Source organism: Mesitornis unicolor, unplaced genomic scaffold (assembly GCF_000695765.1).
Source record: "Mesitornis unicolor isolate BGI_N332 unplaced genomic scaffold, ASM69576v1 scaffold8892, whole genome shotgun sequence".
Classification (NCBI taxonomy): domain Eukaryota; kingdom Metazoa; phylum Chordata; class Aves; order Mesitornithiformes; family Mesitornithidae; genus Mesitornis; species Mesitornis unicolor.
The window spans coordinates 20,763-33,380 of NW_010171197.1; positions in this window are offsets into that span (position 1 = coordinate 20,763).

Here is a 12,618-nt window from a genome sequence, read left to right on the forward strand (position 1 = left end):
GTGGGAGATCCAAGGAAACTGGGTACCAGTGTGCTTATGCCTTATCACAGCCTGTTGAGAGACTGGGATTAGCATAGTCTGGCCTTTTTTTGGAGCCTGTTGCAGAAGAACCGCACTTAATTTTCAAACATACATCATATTTGCACTCAAATGCAAATGCTAAAGTTTCTATAAGCCTATTGCAGGTGCTAAAGATTTGGCATCTGCTCTGGTGGAGTTAATAACACCAGTAAAAGAAAACCTAGCTATGAGGCTTGCTTAATAATACCTTAGAGACTGGGCTTGTTTCTTTGAAAATGTATGCTAATAGGTAAGCTGTTCAATAAACTTCCACTTTTCTTCTGCATAACATGTGTGGCTATTGGAGCATTTAGTCTTTGACCTTCCAAATTAATAACTTGCAGAATATCAGTGCTGCACTTTCCTTTGGAGAGACTGAGGCAGGGAAAGGGACAAACCCTCTGAAATTGGTCTCTGGATACAACTTGTTCAGACTTTCAAAGCCCCTACTCTGGGCGTGTTGAGCATTAGGAACTGAGCATTAAGAACTACGTAGAAAGGCTTATTAATTGTTATTGCTGTTATCAAACTTATGACAGCACTGGAACTATACAAAAGTGCTTCCCAATTCAGGAAGGTGATGTATAGGCCACAGTAGAGATTGTGCTTGCTGAAGTTAATATTCTTTAACTGTGTTCTTTGTGTATCTTATTAGATGTGTTTGTAGCCAGTGACCAAAAAAAAAAGGTGTCGAATTTCCCTGTTTTGTGATTCGGGTTTTGTTTTGTTTTGTTTTTCTTTTGTTTGTTTGTTTGGTTTTTGTTTTTTTCCCAAATGTGTGATATATTCAGTTTCCAAAGAGGAGGGATTTGTTTATATTGCATTGCTCTGCTGCAAGAGCTAATATATTAAACATTTTCCCAAAGGGTATCTGTGGTCTTTAATTAACTTTTTTCCCATAGGCCTGTAATACAGCATTATACAATATTTGGTCAGTACCCTGCTCTCCTGTGCCTGTGTAGGACTTATTGGCTCTCATTTCCTGGGGGACCATTATGAGTGCAGACAGGAAGAATGCATCAAATGGAAAGTTAATTGTGTTTAAGCTGTGGGTGAAAGGGAAGCAGGATTGTGACTTCCATTCTGTTGTGCCTCTATAATAGGAAAAGCTAAATATACAGTTTCCTAGGCCACCAACCCAGGAAAGCAGTGGGGGAAAAAATTACCTTAATCACACAAAGGACAAAATCTAAAATAGGCAAGTAGCCACAGAAAAGTTCATATTTCAGTTTGAAAGCTGGTTGCAGGATGATGACTGTAGCAGCGTGGCAGTATCCATAGTGATTACTCCTGAGGAAGGATAAAACCCTGTCTGCTTCCCAAAGGCTGCTGTGATTTGTCCCGTTATCCAGTGTGCACCAAAGCAGCGGTGAGGGATGGAATAGAGGAGCCCAGCCCTTGACAGGTTCATCATAAATCATTGCAGTGTGTTTGGGGTCAGGCTGTAGGCAGTGTCCAGCCAAACCATGGCTGGCATTGGGTCCTTTTTGGGGAAGCCAAATGGGGCACATTTGAGACTCGATTGCCAGTCACTTCCCACAGTTCTGGGGGCTCCAGACCCAGCGACATGGCTCGCTCACACAGAATCTGATGTGTGCAAGGACACGGGTTCCCCAGTGGGTGATAACATGAGAAAGAGCAGCTGTTTCGGAGCAGGATTTCCAATATCCCTCTCATTTGAGATGTCCCTATTGCTTACAAGACATTTTCATTGGAAAAGCTCCAACTGTCAGCAGCAATTTACCCAGCAAGGGTCTGTGATTTCCTACCCTAATATGGTTAATGGGGCTTGTGGAAGTGGGTCTTCAGATGTTTGCTTATCTGTGGAAAGGTATTTCCCCCTTGGTTTCCATGTGATAGTTCTAGATTTTCATTTTGGGTTTAAGGTTTTACATGAACTAATTTTTTTTTTAATTGCTGGATCAGAACATGCATGGCTTCTGATTTAGTTCTGTGCCTTCTACACTTGAAGTCTTACCTAGCATTGGAATTTCAGGACAGCTTTAATCCAGATTTCTTTGATACTTGACCACAGTTTACTCAAAAATTCATAAACTAGAGCAATTGGCTCGAGTGTGACGTTTGTAACATCAATGAAAATAGATTGTTCATCTGGAATTTATCATAAATCTTGTGTTTTAGGCTTGAATGGTAGAGGCCAGCTCCAGACACAGGGCTTCGTTAACTTCTACTAATGAAGAATGAAGTGTGGGAGAAGGTGGAATGGGTAAAACGGATCAAAATGCTCCTGTGTGATAATTCACTTGAAATGGAAGTTGAATATTGCCACGGTCTGTAGAGTGCACAGACTAAGAACGGCCAGAGACCCTGCCCAGAAGTGAGCATGTGTGTTCTTGTAAATCAAAATTATTAACTGCTGTGTTGGGATCTCATGTGCCAACTGCACATGGCAAGCTACATCACCATTGTGGCTTTATTGCTTGGATGGCTGTAGCCTCTAGAGATCTTAATTGAGGTTTCATTGCACTGTTCAGACACTTAATTAAAAAACATCAGCCCCTATCCCATGAGTTTAGCCTGCTGTCCAGTTGCTGCAAATACCTGCATGTTCTTACCCTCATTAATGAGAATAATTTTGCTGAAAATTAGTCAGACTGTAATAAAATAAAACTTCAATGTAATAGTGAACCAAGCGGATTGAGGAGTACTTCTGTGTGCCACAGTGGTGTTGCTGCCGCTTTTTGAGCAAGGGTTATAAGTAAATGTGTGTTCAGCTGTCAGCACATGGCACATCCTGTCACAGCAGGACCTGCGCTGATTTGCCCTGTATTCCCTTCATATCTAGGTACTCAAATCACTTTGAATTTTGCTATCAGTGAGAGATGATGGGATGTGACTGATGCTTGGTAACACAGTGACAGCGCTCATTGCTCAGGATCTTAACTGGCAATCCAGCAAAGAAGTACTTTTCCAAAAGTAGCCTGGGAATAGGACTAAGAAACCCAAGTGTGTGTGTGGCAGTGTTAAGCTTTAATACACAGGAATTCCCACATGCCTGCCCTTCTAAAGAATGCATAGATCGGGTACTGAAATGTGTTAGAGCTTCTCTCTCCTCAAAGACAGTGGTTTTATTAAGAACGCAGCACACAGATGCTGCTGTGCCTGACTCTGTTATGTCTGTAATCCCAAAACAGGGTGATTGGATTGAGGCACCCAGGCTGTTTGTACAGAACACGTTTAGATTAACTTGGAAATGGTATTTTTCATTGAGATGGGCAAAGTTAGTGATTTTCTTGGATATTTATGTGATATGCTTTTTACTCTGAAGAATGCAGACTGCATTCTTTTTAACAGTTTATTTGCAAATTGTTTATAGCCTAGACAAGAATATAAAATTGCTGTACATTTCTAATCTTGCTGGTAGCACATTATAAAAAATATCTCCTGCTATCAGACATCATTAACTGTGATTTAAATAACTGGCTGCTTTGATAAGGGGCTATGAGGGGCTGTTTTTAACTACCTTCTCAGTCTCCAACTCTTCTAACAGAACACTGCTAGACTGAATTCAGTATTGGTATAAATTAAGTGTGTGATTTCAGGTAGAATTAAATGAAGATGATCATTCATGGAGAGATCTTAGAAGACATCACAGGAATTTCTTTCTTTTTTTAAACTTTGACCAGGATTATTTTCTTGTGTAGGTAAAGGCGATGCATTGGAGCTGTGTACAGGAATAACCCTACACATTGATTTGTGATGATCTGACACTGAGTCCATGTCTGGTCTCACTCGATCCTCATAGGAGAGCTCAGGCTGTCAGGGTGAGCATGTGGTGTGAGCACTGGATGCAGAAGGTCTGTAGTAACTGGATTTGTGCCCTTCTACCAGGTGGATGTCGTGAGTGCCACAGAAGCAATTCCTGGAAGCTGTGGTTATCAGGTCATGTCACTGCACCATGTACAGGAAACACATGGCAATGTCGGAGACCAGAGCTGGGTCATCGTTTGGTTTAGCTGCATGTGGTGGATGTATCTGAGTAGTGCTTATGTGCAAGAAAGAGGAAAGTCGTGTATATATGCTTAAAAAGGAGTGAAATGGGTTGTTTCTGTTTCATTGATGGTGAGCACGTAAAGGTGCCATTGCAGAACTCGTTCAAGCCTGAAGTAAATGTCTTTGAGTTGTTAAAACTTCAGTGGAGTTAAGCAGACTGTTGTTACTGGAGCCATCCTTGCACAAATCCCCTGTCAGCAAGGCAGTTCTGTGGATCAGTCTTCAACACTTTGCAGAGTTTGCTAGCGGCCAATGTTAAAATCCAGCAGAGATTAATTATTAAATACATTCTTTCCCTTTCTGGATATTTATGGCGCTGTGAGAGAACACCTCTGTCTTTGGAGAAGGAGATGATGCCGGTGACAGTTCTGCTAAGATCCGTTACAAGATGAAGATTCATGTTGTGTGCCAACGGTACTTGGAGCCTCCTGCTGCATCTGTGCCTGTCTGTAGCCAAACGTCCCTCTGGAGGCTGGCAGTGCAGTGGCTGCTCTCTTGATGGTTTGTCCCATCTGTCACTGGTGCTGCAGCACAACGAGGGCCTGGATCTCTTCTGACCGGTTTAGAACCCACCAGAGCTCTTCTGGCTTCTACATTTAGGGCCTGTCTGAAAATCCCAGTAGTTGGGGAGAAAAGGGTCTGTCCTCTGCCAGGAGCCTTTGAGTACTGAACCCAGTACAACAGCACTCTGAAGGCAGCAGGGCTGTTACCAGTACAAGAATGAGTTTGTATGTGGGTCTATATATGGATTTCCCAAGATTTGGAATCTCTAGGAGAATTTAAAGCATCTGAATCTTTCATTATCTCAGCTCTGGTAAAATATGAAGGCTTTTATGCTGTGGCACAGTGCTATTTTATTAGAATTTATTTTTCAGTAGACCTCAGGAAGCAGAGGAATTGCTTTCAAACAGCCTAATTTATGGTCTAATATTTATATAGGACTGATTCGCAAGTAATTAGGTATCTGTGCTTGTATTGAATTGCCTTTTAAAGAGCAATAACTTAAGTCTAAAGAAAATGCTGTGGAGTTTCACCCATTCCAAGGTCTAAAACTGTTTGTTTTCCAAAGTGAACAATGGGTGATGTTTATTTCCCAAAAAAAAAAAATAACAAAGAAATCTGTGTCTTTTTGGATATGGATGTACGAAGGTCTACTTTTCTGTGTCCAGGAGTCTCCATGTCTCCCTGTAACACTGGTGTTCTCAACACTAACCACAATGTGTGTTGCCTGTGTGAGAAGCTGGACTCTAGAAAAACTGAGTTTGGATTTCCTCAAATCTTGCCTTGGGATTTTTCTTTCTCCCCTCTAAGTTACAGAATTCCCACAGCTCTCCTGGGGCTGCTTTATACTTGGCACACTCCTTAAAAATGGCAAAACGAGAGCAACCAGGGCTTCTGTTGAAGAACAAGAGAAGTGGGGTGAGTGGGGAATGAGAAGAAAGAAAACTTGTGCGGAAGAGGAAAAAATATTAGTTTTATTGGATCCTGGTATATCCAGAGTCATTGAGAAATAAGGGCACTTGCCATTGTACCACTACACATTAGAGAAGCAGCAAAAGCAGTAATGGGTCTTTCTTCTTTTGTCCTTCATGATTCCTTTGCTTTGGCTCCCTCTTCATTTTTAGTCAGAGGAATGGAACGTAGCCAAATGAGGGTATTTTCTGGATTTGGTGTATTGTGCCATCAGCCAGGACTGCTTCCCTGTGTTATTGCTGTACGCTGCTGGGCTTTTACACTTAAATGGATGAAAAGCAGCTGGATTACTTCTAGTGTGTACTGAAAAGTACTTGATAATATTGTATTTAATGAATGTGAGGAATACTTAATCCTTCTGAAACTGAAGGCAAAACTCATTGCCTTAACCTATTCTTAAGTGCTTCTTTCTGACCTTCTTTAATATTGCTTTTTTTTGTTCTTTTACAAGTTTTCAGGTTCACTTTTTGGCCCTTTCTCTGTCGAAAGGTGGTTCCCAGGTACACAACTCTTGGAATAAAGAGGCTGGACAAACTTCTGTAGCTGTGATTTTCTTCTGCCTTTTATGTGCAAGGCTGTGTTCAGTGGGATCTCTGGGTCAGAACAGACCTGTGCACTTCTGTGCACTAACGTAATGCAAGGAAAGAATGGACTTGGATATCTGTGCAATTATAATCTCGGAGTCTACAGAGCAGCGGTATGATGTTTTGGGCAAGAAGGAACAAAACCCACCACAGTGATGGCCAGAGACTGTTCCTCACCACACAGCCTTGCTCTGCCAGCCTCTAAAGACAGATGTGACCGTATGTATCCAGTGGGCTATACCTGTCCATTTTCCTGTTGCTGCCACCATTTGCTGCTCTTTTAGTGCTTCTCGTTCTTATGATCATTCTGTTAATCGTTCCCTAGGATCAGATAAAAAGGTGAGAACACAACATGGTGTTTAACGCTTGGTGTCTGGGACAAAACCTTCATCAAATACCAACTGAAATGGTTAAATCTGGTGCTGGAAATGTGGTTCTTGGAGGTTAGGAGTTTAAGGGTCTGTCAGCACAGTGGGAGGTGTAACGCTAGCGGTGGGTGAAGCCAAACAGAAGAACAGAAAAGGAGGAAATACGGCAGTCTGCTTGCCCTGATCTCCATGCATGTGTCAGGTTTATGGAGACTGGTAATGCTTCATCTGCACTTTGTGTGGCACTTGCAGGCTTTGAGGGTCTGCTTTTATTACCCACAGCGCTGATAAATGCATAATTACACATAGAAGTGTCCTACAGGCATCTAAGAGAACAGTTCTTGCTGCTATTATTTAATGCTGGAGAAAGCTTTACTCTGCAAGAGATCTCTTATTAGCATGTTTTACTTAATTTGTTCTTTGTTATTGGTTTGCTGTCCTGCAATTACTCCTGCAAATTGTAGCTTGGAATTTGCTAAAAGCATCTATTACTATAAGCAATCCCTATACTGAGAGCTAGGGCAATTAGCGCAGAAGCAACATACAAGCTCATATGGACGCTAAAATTTTATTTTGGGAAAGCGTCTGTTGGCTTGCACAGTTTCCTTTCTGATCATGTTAGCTAAATCCATGTCTCCTAGGATATTTTTGTTAATTTCAGTAATATATGGAGTGAAGATTCATTTACTAAATACCTTCAGACTTCAAGTATGAAGTCAAAGTTCATTGTATTCCAAAATACAACCTTGGATGTCACCAACCTACAGATGAAATATTAAGTAATACTTACCTTATACTGACTTTTAGATCTAGGCTTTTAGCTGCCAAATAACTTCTGAAAAAGAGTTTAAACTCGCAATGATTTGAAGTTTGAAATTATTTTGAAGAGTACTTTTAAGAATGTCACCTGACAACTCCTCATTGATACTGCAGAACACTTGAAATCTGGACAGCGTTGTCAGTGAAGACCTCTTCCCTTCGATGGACTTAAGAATACAGGCAGAATAGAATGAAGACCAATAGTCTCAAAAGTGCTTGAGATAATCAAATTCCCAGCTCCTATTGAATTTCAGGGGTACTCCAAGCAGTAACGTATTGGAGAAAAATGTGATCTACAGCTAATTACTGTGGTGCTATTGATAACTCAGTGGCTATTTGAATTCAGCCACATTAGAATATACACTGGTGTTGAAGAGACTGCCTCAGTGCAGTCACCTTGCAGCTGTCTGGACAAATGTCATTGGTGATGGGGTGAGATAGGAGAAGGTCTTGATTTCAGTTGTGGAGTGACAGTGGTTTTGTACCTCTCAGGTGACTGACTCCCCTTTTGGCACAGGAGGTGCAGGAGTGGAGCCAATGTAATGAAGCATCTCCACTGTTATAATCATCTGACTCTGCAGTCACTTCAGAGCTCTTACAACCTACAAGCTTTGTTTCATCATTGGCTCTTTTGGAATGAATACTGTTCTACTTTCAGGAAAGCTTGGGAAGTCTCTCAGATGCATCAAATCTCTTATTTTGGATGTGATCACTGTAACAGGATTGATGTGGAAAGTTCTCTTGTTGGCAGTTCCTCCAAAGGCACACAGGTCCAAAAGTCACCAGTGTCTAGCTTGACCTCCACATCAAGCTCAGCAGAGCTTCTTTGCTTGTATACAGAAAGAAATGAACTGTAGATTACTAAATTGCTATTTGGCTGTTTTCACTGGCAACGTTACTATGGACTTCACTACCCAGCTCTCCTTTTTCTAGTTCTACTTTTTCAGATGATAAAGTATAAACAAACACTTATTTTTGTGTCGGTTTTGTCGATTCTAGCCGCATCTGTTCTGAGGCTACAGATTCATTCAGGCAGAGCACTTGTCAAGGCAGTTTTTAATCACTTGCCCCTTTAGTTACACTCTGTACAATTACAATAACATTTGAAACTATTTTCTCCACCAAAAAAGAGAAGTGGAAGTGTGAAATTCAAAGTGAGGACGGGGAAGATCCTAAGAACTTCATGTAATGAATATTGTGGGTGTCTTCCTGAGAGATGCCAAAAATTCCTGTTCTGTTTCTACTGATGAGCTTCACTTCATGAATGAGTGGTGTCTAAAACCCGATCTGGCTGTAGGTGCAGCACGCTTGTGATCCTGGCTGTGTTTCATCGCTAGCAGATGCTCACTGCAAGGCCATGAGGAGGCCTTGTGGGTCACAGCACTGGGAGGTGACTGCTTAGGTTGTGTTTCTAGGGGAGAATTCCTGCCTGATGGAGCCCTTCGGAAAAGGGAAACCACAATTTAAATTAAAACAAACAAAACCATCCAACCTGTGACTCTTTCTTGGATGCCAGCAAGGAATAGTTTTTGTGGAGAAGCAAGTAATTTTGTAAGTCTGTGTCTGGATGATCGCACATTGGTAAGTTCGACATGCAAAATCTATTCATTTTCAAACTGCAGTGTTTCCTCGGTGTCCTAGACTGTCAATATAATTTTGAGTAGGGTTAGTTCTCATCAGTGGTAAAATGCTATGTTCTGTAGTTCATTTTGTGGTGCTGTATTTTGTAACTTAGAGGATTTTTAATCTCTTAGTGAACACCAAGTAGATTAGTTTAGAAATGTCGTGATGGGGCAAAAAAGACTAAGTGCTGTGTAAAAGAATATATTTGTGACTATGCATTGTCTGAAGAGTGCTGAGGCTCTGTGGTTTGGACTGGGGTTACAGAACCCTTCCAGCCGTGTGTATTTGGGTTGGTGGGCTGGGCCGAGGGATGGTATTGATAAGGAGCTGGTGTTGCAGTACATGAGGGTGGAAAGCTGGGTTCTGAACAGCTCCAGAACTGGGGGCTCAGACTGGGTACCTGCAAACCGGTCCATTTCTGGCACGGCTGAAAAGACAGTGATCTGTGATCCTCACAGGAGGATGGAGGATTTGTTTCTTACAGAATTGCTTAGTCCTGTGGATCAAATTCTGTGGGATCATGGGTCGCACAGTTCAGTTATTCCGTTTGTGGCATCCAAAGGTGCCACCAGAAGGGTGGGATTGCACAGGGGTTCATGTGGAGCCCTGGAGGGGTAGGGCAACTAGAAATACCTGGCATTATTTCTAGAACAAACAAACACGTTTGGTCTCCAGCACAAGAGCAGTTTTTCCATGTCAGAGTTTTTCGGTAGGGAAATAGAAACATCCAAACTGCACATGCAGAAGGTCACCATGGCAGCTGGGACAGCGAGATGGATGGTTTTGTAGCTCTTTCTGTTGTGTTAACATTTTTCCCTCTAATTCTTTCCCACTTTTTGCTGGGCTGCTCGCCAAAGGTGCTGCAAACAGCAGAGTTATGATGGTGAGATTGCCAGCACAGCGTTTTGTAAGAGAACGTGCAGGGTGAGACGTGTCTACCTGTCTGTAGTGGGTACTTGGCTGTGGTGTTTTGCTGCTCACACAGCTCCTGGGGATCTGGACAGAAGTCAGACTTCTTTGAAAGTCGATGTCCTTTGGAACAGCACAGTACTTATCTGCTGTGCATTGCTCTTGTACTCGAAGGCACTTGGCTGACCTCTAATTTAATCTTCCTGACAGTTTAGTTGGTTTGTTTATTGTGGTGTTTGTTTGTTTTTTAAAGAGCTTGTGCAGACCCTTTGTGTCAGTTCAGAGGTCCAAGTGTTTACCTGTTTACATCTTTGGGTGTCTTGCTTCTTACCCTTTTGCTTTTGGCAGCCTTTACAAGACCTTCGTTTTGGCAGACAACCACATACGTGTGACTTCTGCTGTTAGCTGTTCTTCACTAAATGATATGGGAGAGTTGAAAAAGAAATCAGCTTTTAACTGTGCGTTCTTAGCACAGATTGCTACCCACAGCCTCTCTGCTTCACGGGCTATAATGGTGAGGTCAGTCAGAGTTTTGATGAAGATCAGGAAAGTGTTGATCACTGTGTGACTTCCTGTGCACCACAGCCAATGCACCCTTGCCCATCAGTCTCTGCATTAAGCTAATAAATTATTTTTGGGCTCAGATGTACCATTCTAGAAAAACGTCCAACATCAAATTCAAGACTGCCAAAGAAATAGATTGCTCCATTCTTAGGTACATTATTTTCACTATTATAATGTTTAGATTCATACAGCTCAGCTAGATAAATGTGGTCTGATGGCACAGACATCGAAGGGATTCAGGTAGGTGCTGAGGTCACACGAGTAACGTCAGTGTATTTGTAGAATTAGCACATGGCCTTGTCCGAGGAGGATGGATAGAGGTGAGCAGCACACCAAACTGGCTGAACTGAAGCAGAGGAGGAGTCGTTCTTTTTCCTAGGCGTGGCCTGGTCTGTATTTCTTTGGTAGGAAGAAGTACCAAGGTAGTTTATCTCACGTTTGAAGTGCAAGCCGTTATGATTCGTGATGGCACAGAAAAGAGCAAAGCAAACGATGGTGATTGCTGACAACGAAGTGCAGTGTCCTGGCACTGCAAAGTACAGAGCTGCAAACGCATGGCAAGAACTACAGCCTTCTGGGAACATGGAAATACCTCTGCATCTCATCCACACGAGGGCATTTCTGCTGGAAAAAATGTGGTGGCTCTTCAGTCTGTACCGGTGTGCTTCTAAAGGGGTTGATCGTGTGGGAAACACATTATACTAATGCGGATAATTAAACACCGAAGCAATCGGGTGATGTGGTTGTTTGAAGGTTTTAGATCAAAGCTGAAGTTTTTCCAAATAATATTTTGTAGGTCAGCTGGCAGGTATAAAATGTCTATGTATGATATCTTCTGTTTAAGTAAAAAGCAATTCACATTGGATTCCACCCACAGATATACCATATAAATAGTGATACATTTTTCATGCCTGGTACATTATCTTTGCGACTCTGCCATAGGAGATGTACATGAATAATATATCTGAAGACTACAGAAGATATAGCACTTCTTGATGGAGAATTACATAAGAATTTTCATTTGTCTATCTTGGGTAATACGTAACTTAACCATTCAGTTGATGGATGAACGTAGTGAGCAGGATTTGTTGAACAGGTTGAAAATCAAAGAGCAATGATTTCTATCCCCCTCAACCCCTCAGCTTCCACACAATGATCCATCAGTATTAAATCCTTAGTTTAATTATGCTATGAATTGCAGAGGGAAAATGCACACAACAAAATCAAATGAGGTCTGTGAGGTTTTATCTTTCCTCCAGTTGTCAATAAAGGAGGCTCTGTTTGGTTTGTGGAAGATGCACGTGGGTGTGTGTGCTTGCAGATGAGTGCAGATGTTTAACAGTCTGTCCAAAAGCCAACTTTGCATTTCATGTGGTGTGTGGAAAGCACAAAACAACAACCCATGGTGGGCTGTGAGGTGTGGAGAGGTCGAGTCGGGTGTACCTGAGCTGCGGACAGTGGTGAACAGCAGCAGAGACATCATTGCACACATGATGTGGTTTTCATTTCCTCAGTGTCTGCTAATGGCAGCTGAGGGCATTGGATTTGACGGATTCCTGCCTGACCCCCTGCAGTAATTCATGTGTCAATCTGATTACCACGGATCTTTCCAAATCAGACTTTTGGAAGGTCCTCAGTCAGTCACGAGATTGAACCTCGGACAGCAGCAGGGGAAGGCTTAGATCTGGAGGTGGCTTCAGAGCTGGGGTTCCCTGAAGCCGTGCATTACTCAGAGCTCTGTTTCACCTTTGTTGTTATTACTTTATTGATACCTCTGTGGCCTTAGGAACTGATGAGTGAGTGCTGTGCAGGACAACATTTAATGCAACAAAACCTTTTGTAGTGGTCTCTGTGAAGGCCGCTTGAAAACGTTTCTGTCAGGATTACGTCTTGGAGTTTGACTTGCTTACTTTTGTTGTAATCATACTTTAATCTAGTATTTAAAGTAATTTTGGTTCTCCCGACTCAAAAATAAACCCTAACAAAAATGTAAAAAGTTATTCTTGTAACTTAAAATATTCACTGTGGCTAAGCAGACTTCTTGCATAAAGCTTTCTTTATTCCTAGGGAGTGGGGAAGGAGCGATGATTTTTGTAAAGGCCTGCTAGCTTTTTTGAGTAAATAATTTGATTTTGCAAAATTGTTTGATTCCAAAAAGCTGCCTCTTGCTAACGTACAGCAGCCAGTGACTGATCAGCAGAACT